The sequence below is a fragment of the Dasypus novemcinctus genome, assembly GCF_030445035.2.
Source record: "Dasypus novemcinctus isolate mDasNov1 chromosome Y unlocalized genomic scaffold, mDasNov1.1.hap2 SUPER_Y_unloc_1, whole genome shotgun sequence".
NCBI classification, from domain to species: domain Eukaryota; kingdom Metazoa; phylum Chordata; class Mammalia; order Cingulata; family Dasypodidae; genus Dasypus; species Dasypus novemcinctus.
The window spans coordinates 1,652,916-1,668,594 of record NW_027261977.1 but is presented as its reverse complement, the minus strand read 5'-3'; the positions used below and the strand labels follow the sequence as shown (position 1 = coordinate 1,668,594).

Here is a 15,679-nt window from a genome sequence, read left to right as displayed (position 1 = left end):
ACTTTGGGGGAGACGCTAGGAGAAAAGACTAGGGGATAATGCAATATTAGCAATCAGGGCGTCAAAAAGAGTAAAAAATAAGATAAAGTGAAAATAAAAACAAAACAATATGAACCAATAAAGATAAAACACAAACGTTAAGGTCCAGGGCACTCAAGGACCCCAGGTAGACCCCAGAGCGTGATGGATTCAGGGGTGGAAAGTCTGAGACACTGAAGACTCAAGAGGTGTGAGTCTGGGGTGTGGACCGCCAGAGTTCAGGGGACCCAGACCTGGCAAGCTCAAATCTGGTCCACAGAAAGCTTAGGAGCCCCACAGTGCAACACAGCCCTCAGGGATCCCCGTAGCTGGGTGCCAGCCCTGTGGGGGAAGCCAGATCCGTGAATTTTATATTGAATTTCTGATCCCTGAAATTCACCTAACTCCTCAGGGTATCAGCCTTTGGACAGCTCCCTCCCTGTGCTCCCTCGCAACGGCCACTTGAGGGCGCCTCTACACCATGGCCAGTTCAATGACCCAGATCCCAAGCCCCGCCGGGTGGGGTGGGCTTCAGCTGGAAACGCCGAAAACAGACTCTAAGATCCGAAATCCCAAACTTCGCAAAATATCCCCCAATCAGCTTCCATACGTGTCCTCCTCCCTCACTGCACCCTACAACAGTCTCCCAATTGTGTCCCCTTATTGTCCAAAATCCAATTCCGTTGCAGATCGGCAGCCGGACCTGTGGGGATGGGGCTCCAGGCGGAAGCGCTACCCCCCCTGTCCGGCGACCAAAAACGTCCCCCGCTTCACAAGAAAACACCGTCTGTCTCCCCAAATCAATCTGCAAAGGAGTCTTGTCCCAACAATCCCTCACCAGCCAGCCCAGTATCCGCGAATTTCTCAGCACCGCAAAGCCTCTAGTAAAAGGGAAAAAAAACCAAAAACCCTGGCCGCCGCGGCTCTGGAGCTTCAGGAGCACCCGCTACCGCGGCTCCGCCCACCCAAGGAGGGAACTTCCCGAGCCCAGCTGGGACCTCCGTTTATATATTATAGATGTATCCTCTCTGTTACCTTCCCACCGAATTGACGTCCAGACACCTTCCAACCAGCAAAAATCCCCGAAACAGCGCGGTCCCAAAGACGACTAAATTTAAATTCAGAGCCGTGGGCTGTGGTCACTGCTCCAGTTAAGATGCTAACAGAAGGACCAATGCAGGCATTGAGTTAAAGTGCCAGCCACCCCACAGGCCCCAAAGGGGAAGTAATAATAATTTGTTTTTGCCGATACCTCAAACCATACAAACTGGGGGAAAATGAGTTCATTTTTATTTTGGTACTGGTCTATGCTGCCTTAATGGTTGAGAATCTTAAGTCCATGGAAAAGAAGAGTCATCCAAAACTGTTAAAATGTCACCCAGGCCCTGCAGCCTATGGCATCTCAGATTATAGATATGGGAATGATCCTGTGAGTAATTAATTGGTTTTCCTCTTTAAGCTGGACCTGGAAGAAGGCATCAATAGTTGTTGCTACTATATTGTGCTATATTATATTAACCTGTTGCTTGATCATTTGGTGCTAATCATTCTGCTTACAATCTATTACTAATGTTGCTGGTATTAGAGTAAGATTTGTCCAAAATGAATACATAAAATAATTAAACTTGTAGGCATCTGTTGTGAGTACAGTGCCTTCTGATAATTGATCTTAAATATGAGGGGCACCTGTTGTGAATACAGTGCCTTGTAAGAACTTGTAGATACCTGTTGGGAGTATGGAACGTTACAAGTCAAGATTGTTTTTCTTTTCTTCTTTCCTATGGTACTGGAAAAACATGTCTGTTGTTTTTCTTTTGCATTTAAATTTCCAATTCTTAGGACTGAATGATGTACTATAAGAAAATTATTATTAAGAATTGCAGATTCACAAGCTTTCTAATCATTAGTCTCTGCTATTTTAACCTAGAATTGTGAATGATTACCTTGTCCTTTATACTTTGAAATGTTTTAACACTGTTATGCAGGCAAGTCTCTCACCTACTAACTAAAACCAAATGTTCACAAGGAGCAAGTCACCAGATATGATATTTGCATGTCCCATTTTTATCCCCTGTAAAACTGAAAGCTGAAAACTTTATGTTCCTCTTCAGTGTACCATAAGTAGAAAAGAACAAAGAATCCCTGAGACATCATGTCTCCCCAGCAGCTGGCTGGCCACCCCCCACCAGATAGATTTGGTTACTTTCAATGAGGACATTCCTTACCAGTTGCAAGGTTCATTGGAGTTCTGAAGTGTAAGAACCCCTTAAAGGGGATGGTCCCCTGAGTCTCTGAACTGTGCATGTGCCAGCTGGGCCATGTGCCTCAACAGACTAGCAATTCCTATCTTCTGGTTTATTGGACTTACCCCAGCCAGCTAATATGGAGGTGAAGAAGGTCAACCACCACACCAGGGAGCCAAGAGTGCCAACAAGTGAAAGCAGGAGAATTGCATCCAGTATCCATGTGAAATCTAAGACCCCTCTCGATATAGATGTGGAGTGGACATAACCATTCCAGGGTCCACAGGATGGAGGAATAGATATTGGATTAGAGTGGACTAACTGATATTCTATTTATGAACTATTGTGATTAGTAATCAAAGAAAATGTAGCATTGACATGGAGAGAGTGGCCATAGTAGCTGCTGAGGGTAGGGAGTGGGAAGAAGAGATGTGATGTGGGGGCATTTTCAGGACTTGTAGTTGTCCTGGGTGGTACTGCAGGGACACTTACTGGACATTGTATGTCCTCCCATGGCCCACTGGGTGGACTGGGGGAGAATGTAAACTATAATGTGGACCATTGACCATGTGGTGCAGCAGTGCTCAGAGATGTACTCACCAAGTGCAATGAATGTCCCATGATGATGGAGGAGGTTGTTGTTATGGGAGGAGTGGGGCGTGGTGGGTGGGGGTGTATGGGGATCTAAAATTTTTTTAATGTAACTTAAAAAAAATAAATAAAGACAAAAAAAGTGATAGTCCCCAAGCTGCCAATTGAAGGCTCACCTGGAAAGGGATGCTCTGCCTGGGACAATTTTCCAAAGCTGCAAAGGGACTTCCCAGGCCTGTGAGAGATCTGATGTTGTGTTTTCCCCCAATTTTGTGAGTGGTTGTATATACTTTTATTGTTTCACATTTCTTTAATTAATTACTCTCCTTTTCTGTGACTGCTCAATTGTTATAATCATTGCATATAACCTGAGACTCATTTGGTTGAATAAAGCTACCTTTGCCTAGCATTTAGAATTTCTGTCTCTTTCTTAGCAGAGCATTATGCCAATTTTAATGCAGGAGGTCAAGCTCAGGAAGACTGACTGAATGTTTTGTTATTACAAAGAAACTAGACAGGTGCCTAGCAAGAGTAGACATGCCTTTAACAATTACAGGACAATATCTTAGCAGGTCAGGAGATAACAAGACATTCCTCAGGGGTAAAGACTTATAAGGCCATTATGGCAGGTGGAAAAGAAACAGTGCCCAAACAGCTACAGAAATATGCTTATGCATGTGATTCTCAACACATTCTCACCACATCCTTGCTCTTATATTCAACGATAACCAGACTACTGGCAAGTTCAGCCCATCCTTTAACTCAGTTCTGATTAACAGGAAGGAAGAGGAGAAATAACCATTTACAGCAACCCCTCAGCAAGCAAATAATTATGACTGAAGCTGTATCCACAGCTCACTAGGTGAAAGTTGGTTTTTGTGTGTGTGTGTTTTTTTTAATATAAGGCATTTTTTAAAATCCATCAGTTGTTTGGCATTTAACATTTCCATATTTTAGCAATTATCAGCATTACCACTATGAACATGACTGTACAAATGTCTATTACCACCCTTGCTTTCAGTCCTACTGTATATATTTCTATTTTTTGTCTTTATTTATTTTTTTAATATTACATTAAAAAAAATGAGTTCCCTATATACCCCCACCCCCTCATCACACTCCTCCCCCCCATAGCAACAATCTCCTCCATCATCATTAGACATTCGTTGCATTTGGTGAATACATCTCTGAGCACCACTGCACCTCATGGTCAGTGGTCCACATCACAGCCACACTCTCCCATGTTCCTTCCAGTGGTCCATGGGAGGACATACAATGTCCAATAACTGTCCCTGCAGCACCACCCAGGACAACTCCAAGTCCCAAAAACGCCTCCACATCTCATCTCTTCCTCCCATTCCCATAGTTTGAAAGACATTAAAACACATAGAAGTTAATTAAACTTCTAAGTAAGCATGTATTTCACTTAGTTATGAAACTAAAGAAAATATTGCTCTCACAACTTGTTCTGTGAAACTTGTTTTAACATTGTAAGTCAATACAATTACATTGAGATGAGATGTGCATGTATTTCACTTAGTTTTTTGATACCAAATGTTATATTCTTTTCACAGCTCATTAGGTGGAACTTGTGTTTTAACATTTTTTGTAAGGCAGTGCAAGTACTTAAAGGTGAATGAAGGCTGTATTTCAGTTAATTTTCAAAAATTAAAACATTTTTCACATCTAACTAGTTGGAATTTGTATTCTAACATTGCAATTCAATACAAGTAAGTAGTTGTGAATGAAGCATATTTATGTTAGTGTTTGAAGTTAAACATTCTCCTGTTATCACAGGTAACAATATGAAACTTGGGTTGGAACATGATTTCCAAGATACTGTAACACATATACATGAAAGTAGCATGTATTTCACTTAGTATTCAAAACTTCAAAACACACTGTTCTCACAGTACAATTGTTTAAACTTCGATTTTGACAGAAGCGACTGAAAGTTTTATTTCCCTGATATTTGAATCCAAAGGTCATATAAGTGGCTGAAGCATATGATTAACATAGTTTTCTAAACTAAAGAAAATACTCACCACATCTCATTAAGTAGAACTTGTTTAACATTTTAGGTCAAAGGAAATTCAAAAAGTGAAAGAAGCATGTATCCCATTTAGTTTTTGAAACTAAACATTTTATATTTTTGCTGTTCCTTTGCTGAAAATTACCATAATATTGTTTGTAAGGTCAACACATGTACATATAAATGAGGGAATATATGTTTCACTTAGTTTCAAAACAAAAGAACATAATCTTTTTGCATGTGACTAGATCAAACTTTTGTTTTAAATTTTTTTATAAGTTAGAGCTATTACATTAGAAGTGAAAGAAGCAAGTATTTCACACATTTTTGAAAATAAACAGCACACTGTTTTTGCTGCTCACTATGTGAAACTGTTTTCACACTGGTTTTAAGTCAATACTAGTAATTATAAGTGAATGGAACATTTTTTAAGAAAGATTTATTTGTTTATTTCTCTCCCTTCCCCCCCTCCTCTGGCTGTCTGTTCTCTGTGTCTATTTGCTGTATCTTCTTTGTCTGCTTCTGTTGTGGTCAGCGGCATGGGAATCTGTGTTCCTTTTTGTTGTGTAAGCTCTCCATGTGTGTGGCACCATTCCTGGGCAGGCTGCACTTTCTTTCGTGCTGGGTGACTCTCCTTATGGGGCGCACTCCTTGTGCGTGGGGTTCCCCTATGTGGGGGACACCCCTGCATGGCAGGGCACCCCTTGTGTGCATCAGCACTGTGCATGGGTCAGCTTCACACAGGTCAAGGAGGCCTGGGCTTTGAACCACAGATCTCCCATGTGGTAGACGGATGCCCTAACCACTGGGCCAAGTCTGCCGCCATGTGACTGGAGCATTATTTCACTTAGCTTTCTCAGTTCAACCTCATGCAATTTTCAAAGATCAATAGGTGAAACTTCTTTTAATATTGTCAATACAAGTGCATAATAGTGAATACTGCAAGCATTTCACTTAGTTTTTGATACTAAGTTATATAGGAGAAATTTCCATAGATCTTGAATTAACGTATCACTCACATTCCAGGAAAGCTTGAATTAAAAAATTCTTTTTTTCAGTTCTATAGGAGAAATTTCTGTTTTAACATAAGTAAAATACTTCTTGTACATTGACATGAATGAAACATGTTTTGCACTTAAACTTGGAAACAGAAGAACAAGTTGTTTTCAGTTTACTAGGTAAAATGTGTCTTGAAATTGTAAGTCAAAACAGTACATAGATGTGAAAGAAGCATATGTTTCACTTATTTTTTTGAATCAAAACGTCATAATGGTTTTGCAACTATCTCAATGAAACATGTTTTAATATAGTTTGGAATGCAGTACAAGCACATAGAAATGAATAAAGTATGTATCCACATTTTATTGCAAATCCACATTTTATTGCACCGTTGCACTTCAACAATTACACAAAACACAAGTACATGCATCTACAGTTACTCATTGCATGAGAACCCTATTAGGTTATAAAATCTACAATCAACTATTAAATCAATGTGGAAAAAATACAGTGTCAAACCAAAAAAATATAGCTAGTTGCATAGAATATCACCATGCTACTATAACATTTCAAGGCTATTGAGAACAAAATGTAACTTATGAAAGTTTGCCTTAAAGGAATGTACAATAGGTTCAACACAGTGCAACAGGATTTATGAATTTGTATTATTTAACAAAAGAAAATAGTAATTGCTTAAAAAGCAATCATACATTTATGCCACAATTCATTATGTACATTCAGTGGACAGTTCCAGCTTTCTACTAAAGTGCTAAATTAAGCCCTTAAAATTAGAGATTTCAGTTTATATCACTCATCTCTCTGTACTAGAACTGTACAATTTCCTCATCTGGCAACATACAATAAGGAATGACTATCAGCAGCTTAGAAATGAATAAGCATTTATTTTGGATTTCTTCCACTCCCCAAAATATAAAGATATATATATATATATATATATATATATATATATATATGCTGTATACATATATATACTGTATATATCTGTAATCTGTAGATTTTGCTGTACTTTACAAAAATACATCACTAGATGGCAGCAGTGCATTTTAGGGTATTTTGCCAATTTAACCATTGCATTAAGTAAAAAATGGTGCATGCATAGACCTTTTCACTTCTATTTCAATATTTTAACAAAGGAAAAAAATGAAACAACATTCACAGTACATAAAGTGCAAAATAGTTTACACCTTCTACACTGAGCATTGTTTAAAAATGTGTCTGGCTAGGTCATCCTCACAGGAGAGGTTAACTAAGGCATGCTTTAGACGTTGTGGTGTTGCTCACTTCAAAAGGGGGAAAAATGTAGTTCTAGAATCAGAGGTCCAAGCATAAAATTTAGCAAGTCATTTGCCACCAGTTTCGGGAACTTAAAGATATTATAAACAGCATTTAATTTGTGTTTTTGTGGTGCAAGTTTTTATCTTTGTGATTGTTGGTATAATATAGCCTGTGCATGAATTCAAAATTATCTAATTCTGTATCCAAGTGTGCCTAGTTTCTTAAAAAGCTGATTAAGTAATATAAACCCTATAGGCTTTAATTTTCAGAAAGGATGTAGACTGAATGTGTATTCCAAGTTGTGTCCAGATGGAATGTGGGCAATATGTTAATTCAAGCTTACCTGGAGGATAGGCAATTTTGTAATTCAAACTTTCCTGGAATGTGGGTGATATGTTAATTCAGGACCTATCTGGTACTCAAACAAACAACTTAAAACTCTAAGAAACTAACCAAGAAAAGTCCTTTTTTTCCCCCCATAAACGCACCTACGTCCTCTGTATAAAAGGGAACCTGAAATCCTATTCAGGGCTGGCTTTTTGGATAGGAATCCCTGAGCCTAGCTGATTGTTAATAAAATTTTCCTTCTCAAGAATATTCCTAAGTTCTTACCTTCAATACATGATCATTTAATCTCCCTGCTTCCACAACATTTCCTGGAGGCTCATCTGGGATTGCAATGAAGGCCAGAGATGGTAGCATTTCACTGCCCCTTTGGACACCTCTGAGGAAGCTGGTAGGGCATGGGGAAACCCACAATCCAGAGCACCCCTGGACTCCTTTTAGCCCAAAAAGGTTGTGGGCTATGTTGGTGCCCTTTTGGGGGAAAAAAAAATTGGACATGCTGAAGGGTTTATAGAAAATCCTGAGAACAAAAAATTCTCTACAAGCCAGACAGATAAGACCCTCTGGGGAACTTGGTGTCAGGAAAGCTTAACTTTGAACATTAGAAGGGGGCCTGATTAACTACCAAAGAGGACCCTAGTAGCTCCAAAAGTTTGGGGGGAAGCCATCTTCTCCAGATCTGAAAAGAAAAGAAAAAAAGCCTGATGTTTGGTTTTAGCTAAATGTGGGTTGGCATCTGGTTTTGCCTTCACTAAGATAGTGAAGGTTTGGTTACAGGTGGAGAGGCATTGATGGGTTTAAGTACTGCTCAGTACCTTACTTTGAAATAAAAAAAGGAAAAATGGCCTGCTGCCACTTATATCTTTATTTTGGCTGCTCTCTCTCTCTCTCTCTCTCTCACTCCCTTTCTCTTTATGCCACCGCAGAATATAAGGCACCAGTATGCCAGTGCTTTCCAGTGGAATGCACCCTGAAAAACTGGTCTGGATTTGGAAAGTCTTGGTTACAGAAAAGTGGATTTTTAAAAATCATAAACTGTTGGAGTCAAGGACCTGAACGTTATCGGGAATGAAAGACAAAGAAAGATTGGGATCAGGGGATCTGAGAGCATTTAATCCTCAAGCTCATCAGACAAGTTTATCAACTTCAGGGACTCTCTTTTTTACCCCTAGCATTTGTGAGAGTAAGCAATTATTTTAGTTAGCTATTCCCATTACCTCAGGCCTTTCAGTACATAGTAGATTTATATTTTAGTTTATGAGAACTCTATGATTATAACTCAAAGTACAGAATCTCAGTGTTCAATTAAATTGTCAAGAAAGCATACTCATAAATCTTGTTCCCAGGTTGCCTTGTTCCACCTGAATGTACACATCTCCTTATGAAACTTGTGACCTGCACACATAACTATGGAGACAGTATGCCTCAGTGGTTCAGGAAGTAACTTGCTCCATGGAAACAACATGCCTTTGTTTCCCACAATGACCCTTGGTCTGAATATGAGCCAAGCAATGGAAAGTTTTGGCCAGAAATATTTCTTTGTTTTGGTGTTGGATTGCAAATGAGCTTGTTTTAAAAACAGCAAGGGTAAGCAGACTTCTGTTAGAAGTTCCCACTCTCTAAGATTGTAATAATTAACAAGGTGTAGCCCAGAAATGGCCATACTGGAGAAATTATGAGTCAAATTGATGGGCTTTGTATTTTTCTCTGTGTGCTGTGGCTCTTTAGTGTTTGTTGGTTTATTTGAAGCTGGTGCATGTTTTCATGCTTCAAGATGATATTGAATTGTGTGAAAGGTGAACTTTGGTTAGGCTGGAACTCTGGAATGCCACATCAGTCAACTAAAAGGGTATCTATTCTTTATTTCTAGAATGATAAGCATGGCTTCTCGAATGCTGTCAGGCTCCCCAAGGGACTCTCTTCTCAGCAGTCAGGAAGTTCTGCCTGTTGCTGGTCTACATAGCCAAAAAGCAACCTCTGTGTGAAACCCAAAATCCAGTTAAACCAAAGCAAAAAAAAGAAAAAAAAAAAAAGGGAACAAATATATCTGAAACCTAGAAACCTCATATCATGTCTCCTTAAAAAAATGAGGAACTAAACCTCAAACTTTTCAGTTTAAACTCAGTCATGACTATAAAAGACGTGAATAGCGATAAAAAAAAGAAAAACCCTCATGTGCCATCAATTAATATCAAAGCATTCCTGGAGATGCTAAATGTAAAATTCTTCTGTTCTGATCTGTGCATAACCTTGGTTTCAACTTTGAAATCTGTATTTAACTTTTTCAGTTTGCTCTTGTCAGTTTGCTTGTGCCTAGAAAATCAGATTTGGGGTTCACCTCCTACAGGATAATGGTGAAAGGTAACCTAAAAATGAAACTTTAAATGCCAATACTGTCTTACTAGTGGATTTAATGCACAACTTACAAGTGAAATTTGCTCTGAGTTGTTACTAATATAATTGTTTCAATTGTATACTTAATAAATAAAGGTACCCAAATTAATTTTAAGTAAAAACTTTCTAAAAGCTAAGAGTTGAAATAATTGTTTAAGTACCTTTATATGTAAAGCAGTAAAAAGAAATTAAAACTGAAATTATTACAGCAGGGTATATGTAGCCTAGATTTCAGCTATTGCAATGGTAATCTTAAACTAATTTACCTTTGTTTATGACTACTTCAAGTCTATCTAGTACTTGCCATAGTAATGGTAATTATAACTTAAACTTACCTTTAATTATGGTTATTTTATAACTAATTTCACCTATCCCTAGATTTCAAATATTGTGATGGTAATTATAAACTGAGTTTGCCTTTGCTTATGGTTACTGCAAGTCTGGCCTACCCCTTGCTTCTGCTTATGGTTCTAAAGCAAAGAAAAATTATATCATAATATTGGAAACATTTTTGTTATAAGCCATTAATTAAGAAAGCCACAAAGGGGGAAACATCAAACTCCTACTCAGGAGAAGCCAGCGAGAGAAAAGTCTTCAGGAAAATTTTTCAAGTGTTGTTTTACAGTTAAACTTGTTTTGTAAAAAAAGAAAAGTTTCAAGTAATAAGTTGTGTTTAAGTGTCAAACTATACATGTCTGCCTTTTTGCTCAGTGAATATTTTTATATATCAGGATGGTAATATCAAATTAACAAATAATTCTTAAAATTTTTTTTCTTCTGAGCCCTTTAACCTGCCCAGCCCCTGGAATCTTCCCTTTGCAAGAACTCTGATGGAGGGGCTGGGTTTGGCAGATAAAACTCAATCTTCTAGGCTGGGGAATGAAGCCAGATTTTCCTGTAGTTCCCTATTTTAAACCTTTTAACAGCCCTAAATAAGGGTAATTACTAATCCTATTACCAAATGTCAGTAAGTAAAGGAAAAGTTCTTAAAAGATATGAAAAAATCCTTAGTAAATTATAATTAAAACAAATTAAATAATTATGTTATATTCCAGGGTCTATAAGTCAGTATATGTTTAAGATTATTCACAATTTTAAAATTTTATCAAAAACAAGAGGTTTTAAGCCCCTGTGAAGAAAAGAGAAAAAAAAGAAAACAACATTCTTTGTTTAAGTAATGACAGTTTCAACTCATTTAGCTTGAGTGTTCTCTCTTTGATTTGTAGGATTCCAGGTTAATAGATTAACATTATATGTTTTGGATATTTAAAATGATAATGACTGTAAGCTCATCTTTAATGAAATTGAGTTTTAAAAAAATGTAAATCTGCCCTCTCCTAAATGTATAAAGTAAAATTCATTGGTTGCTAATTATAATCTAAGGTAAATTAACCAGTCTATGTAATTGTATTTAAGTATACAAAGTTTGTAAGAGCATCTTCCAAATTAAAGCATTTGAATAAAAAAAAATTATTAATTAAAAGTCTAAATTAGTGTTAATGGCAAAACTTAACTTCATAACAAAACCAATCTGGAAGTCACCTCAATGTGCATATTCAAGTGGTAGTAATGAAAAGTTACCTTGATTCCATTGAGAGTCTTCAGTTTTCATTTTAAAAATAGGAAAAATGGTTTTTCCTCTACTGCTAAAATAAAATACCTGTGTAATTAACATCTTCATGGTAAAGTGTAAAAGTAAAAGCAAGGTACCAAAAGTTCATTTAATATAGAACACTTTGCATTAAAAATGTTTAAAAGATATATAAAAATCAAGAGATAAACTTCAGCATTGTCAAATTCTCTTAAGCATTCAAACCAGGTGTCCAGTACACTGTAGTGTTCGCAATGTGAGTTATTGGCTAATTTGGTTACTGACCCACTAAAACAATAAAAGTATCTACTCCATCTCTGGTCATGTTCCTGATGTATATGGGAACTATTTTGCAGTTTCAAACTCCTGCAGCAGCCAACAGTGGCTAAGTATATCCAAATTTACAATGAATATCATCTCCAGACTGGTACTGTTTCATAGTTCTAGAGAGTGCTATGCACCAGGCCAGTAAAATCTACTCTCTAGTTTCTCTCTAGGGTCAACAGTGCTGCAGCCTCGTGAAAAGCATACAAAGTGGAGCAATGAATACCAGAATACTGTAGGTAGAACTTAAGCACAATTGGCACGATAGCTTGCTCCCATGAAGAAATTACCTGTATAGTATTGCAAACCTGAAGCTTAAAGCTATTAATTGCAGCTCAAAAAAAGACTTATGCATTGAGTAATACGTTAATTAGTATTGAGTACTGTACCATATCCTATTCAAGATATATGTCTGATGACTATGGTAATATTTCTAGTTAATCATATGCAAAAGGACATTCAACATGTGTTAAAAGTCCTGATCAATTTCATTTTCTGATTAGTTAATGAACATGTCTATAAGATAAAAAATGGCCTAAAAGCAGTGAAGCCAACAGCTTTTTTAAATTGAAAAAGATACCACATTAACTTGGGGGCAACCTCTCACAGTCTTCACCGCACACCAGGTAAAGAATGTGCTTGAGCCCAGGGCCACCAGTGACTTACAGGTAGTTGGCTCAATTACTAGAAACCCACTGGGTGCAAATAAAGGTGTGTCAAATTCTCAACCTATCCCTTATTCCAGGACCTGTACTAGTTCTTAAAGTTCCACAATGTACCCAGGGTAAACAAACAAGGACAGCTAGCTTCAGGTTCACCCTAGAAACTGATGGGTGGCTTGTTGGAAATGCTCAGGTCCACCTGCCAGGAGCAGCGCAGTGAAAAGTCCTTCGTGAACTTCACCAAGGCACTCATCTGGGAAGGAATGCCCTAATCAGCTTACCAAATGATTTTTGAAAGACAAAGCCTGGTAAAAACAGTCAAAAATTTTTTTTCAGGAGTTACGCAATTAAAGACAAATTATAAAAACTTTACTCTTTAGTTCTGTTCACTCCCACAGCTATTAAAGCTAAAGGAATGTCCAGTTTGGTGTACTAATCCTGAATAAAGTCAACTACCCAAGAGTAGTAGTTCACCAGAAGCACTTCATGAAATATATAAATGCCAGGCATTGAACAGCCTGGGATACATCTTCAAGAAACAAAGTTAAGTAGTGTCTGTGTCAAAATCAACTGTTTCCTTTAACTCTAGCCCAAATGCCTATTTCTAAAACAAAACAAAACAAAAATCAGACTTCCCTTTAGAAACATTGCCTCTTTTCATCTCCTTTAGCTTAGCTGAAAAAAGAAATGCCTCTTCTATTCCGCTTCTCTACCAAACTAATATTGACAATTTATATGTAACCCTGTTGTCTATTGCAATTTCTCTCTGAAGTTAACATATACCTATTGTTTCCCAACAACTTTAGGAAAATGTTGCCTTTGCAGGCACCTGACCTTTTCTACTTCTGTGGTCCACTGTCTTCTTAGTGAGACCATATATTCTCAGAATTCTAACTAAGTTTATTTCTTCAAGAATCAACATTTCATTTGCCATATAAAAACTTCATCCAGCTTCATAAAAGTTGCCAGATCCATCTTTCTCCAGTCAAAATAGAATAACAGTGATTTTCAAAGCTTGTCAGGTAGGGACTACAGCCCATAACCAGCAAGAAGTAGCCACAGAAGAAAGATCATCTCCCTTCAGCACATCTTTAATATTAAAGGTGTAGACTCTCTAAGGGAGAAATAAAGCAGGCTAGTAAGATAGGGAATTAATAGACAGATCTGGAACCTGGCAGAAAGTCCACATGGACATCAGTAACCCCCAAAATGGCTGCTGGAAACCTCCACCCCCAAGATTCTACTACCAGAACAAAGACTTCTTCTGAGAGCAAGGAAAAGCTCCAGATATTCCCCAAGGACTTAATCTTTGGGCCCTCATGGGGGGATTGATAAGTGGTGTAATCAGTCAAAACAGTAAACAGCTGAAATTCCTCCCATGCTTTCATCATATTTCCCTGCTTCATCTCCTTAATAATAACTAGAGTATGCACTTCAAAAAATTATTCAATAAAAGCACAGACAGTGGCCCACCTCATAACTCCAGAAATAGTGATGCCAAACCTTACTACACTAAACTTAAACTTGGCCTCAGTGGGGGGAATATAATATAGCCTGTGCATGAATTCAAAATTACCTAATTCTGTATATAATAGGCATAGTTTCTAAGAAGCTGATTAAACAATATAGACCCTATAGGCTTTAATTTTCAGAAAGGATGTAGATTGAATGTGTATTCAAAGTTACATCCAGGTGGAATTGGGCAATATGTTAATTCAAGCTAACCTGGAGTAGTGATATGTTAATTAAAGCTTACCTGGAATGTGGGTGATACATTAATTCAAGTCCTATCTGGTACTCAAACAACTTAAAACTCCAAGAAACTAACCAAGAAAAGTACTTTTTTAAATAAAATCACCTACATCCTTTGTATAAAAGGGACCCAGAAATCCTATTCAGGGCTCAGCATTTTGGACAGGAGTTCCCAAGGCTGGTCAGTCATTAATACATTTTTCCTTCTCAAGAATATTCCTACGTCCTGGCCTTCAATACACGATCATTGAATCTGCTTCCACAACAGGTAGAGTTTGTTTTCATTGGCCCACCTGTTTCATCATCATCAGGAACGTCATCTGGCCTCTTCCTCTTCTCATACACAACAATAATCACCACAAGGATGATGATTTCAGCTAGAATTCCCAAGAAAGGTCAGAGTGGGGCCAGGTGGCTCTGCACCCTGAGGATAGTGACTTGGAGTCAGAGCCAATGGAGTTGATAGCACTGCACTTGTGCTCACCAGGGTCTTCTGTGATCTGGAGGTTGATGATGTTCAACTAGGTGTAATTTTCCTTGTTGATGATGAAGTGTTCAGCGGTATTGACAATCTTCAGGAGCACAGCATTCTCATTCTGGTGCCACATCCATTCTGGGTGGGAGTTGCTAATTGACTTGCAGTACTTCATGGCATCCTGCCTTTTGTTCTTGTTCTTGACTAGTGATGTCAGGAGCAGCTTTCACGTCAATGTTGGTGATTGCTTTAGAAGCACTGACAAAGTGATACACACAGTGTTATAACCCTGAACCCTCTGCTTACCGATCCTGTATTCTATGTTGCTGTCATTCTTCCAAGTGGCAGAGAGTTCTGTCCCATTCCTTGTCCAGTAGCTGTATGAAAGGTGTGAGAGCTGGAGGTGAGGTTACACTGCAGAGTGATAGGGAGGATGGATTTTTTTATCACAAATAATGACCTCTTTGTTGGTGACAATCCTTGGTTCATTCTAAGCAGCACCTGGCCCTGGGAGGAGAGAGACAGAGAACCGCAAAAGTGAGAGGGCCAGGATGCTGGAGGGCAAGGAACCTGACATCCTTCCTAGAAGAAAAGGAAAGAGTGAATGGGTAGGTCAGGAGCCTGGGCCAGGGAATGGAGGGGAGGGGAGGGAAGGGAGGAAAAAGAAGGAAAGGGTGGGTGAGTGCCTGAGGAAGTGCCTGAGGATAGCAGGGGTAACCAGACTCCTTACCACTTAGTTTTTGAAATTAACAACTTACTGTTTTCAGAGACACTTTGCAAAACCCATTTTTAATTGTTTTTTAAAGATACTATAATGCAATACATAAAAGTGAAGAAAGCATATACTCCACTTACATTTGAAAGTACACAGCCATATTTTTTTCATGGTTCATTAGCAGAAATTTGTGTTTTATCATTGATTGTAAGTCAACACAAGAACATATAAGCTAATGAAGC

The 15,679-nt window shown here is 38.2% G+C and overlaps 1 pseudogene; it reads right to left on the bottom strand.

Annotated features, from left to right (window-relative positions):
• Window positions 1–7,290: 7,290 nt before the first annotated feature.
• Window positions 7,291–15,299, bottom strand: LOC139438582 (neuroplastin-like; annotated as a pseudogene).
• Window positions 15,300–15,679: the final 380 nt, after the last annotated feature.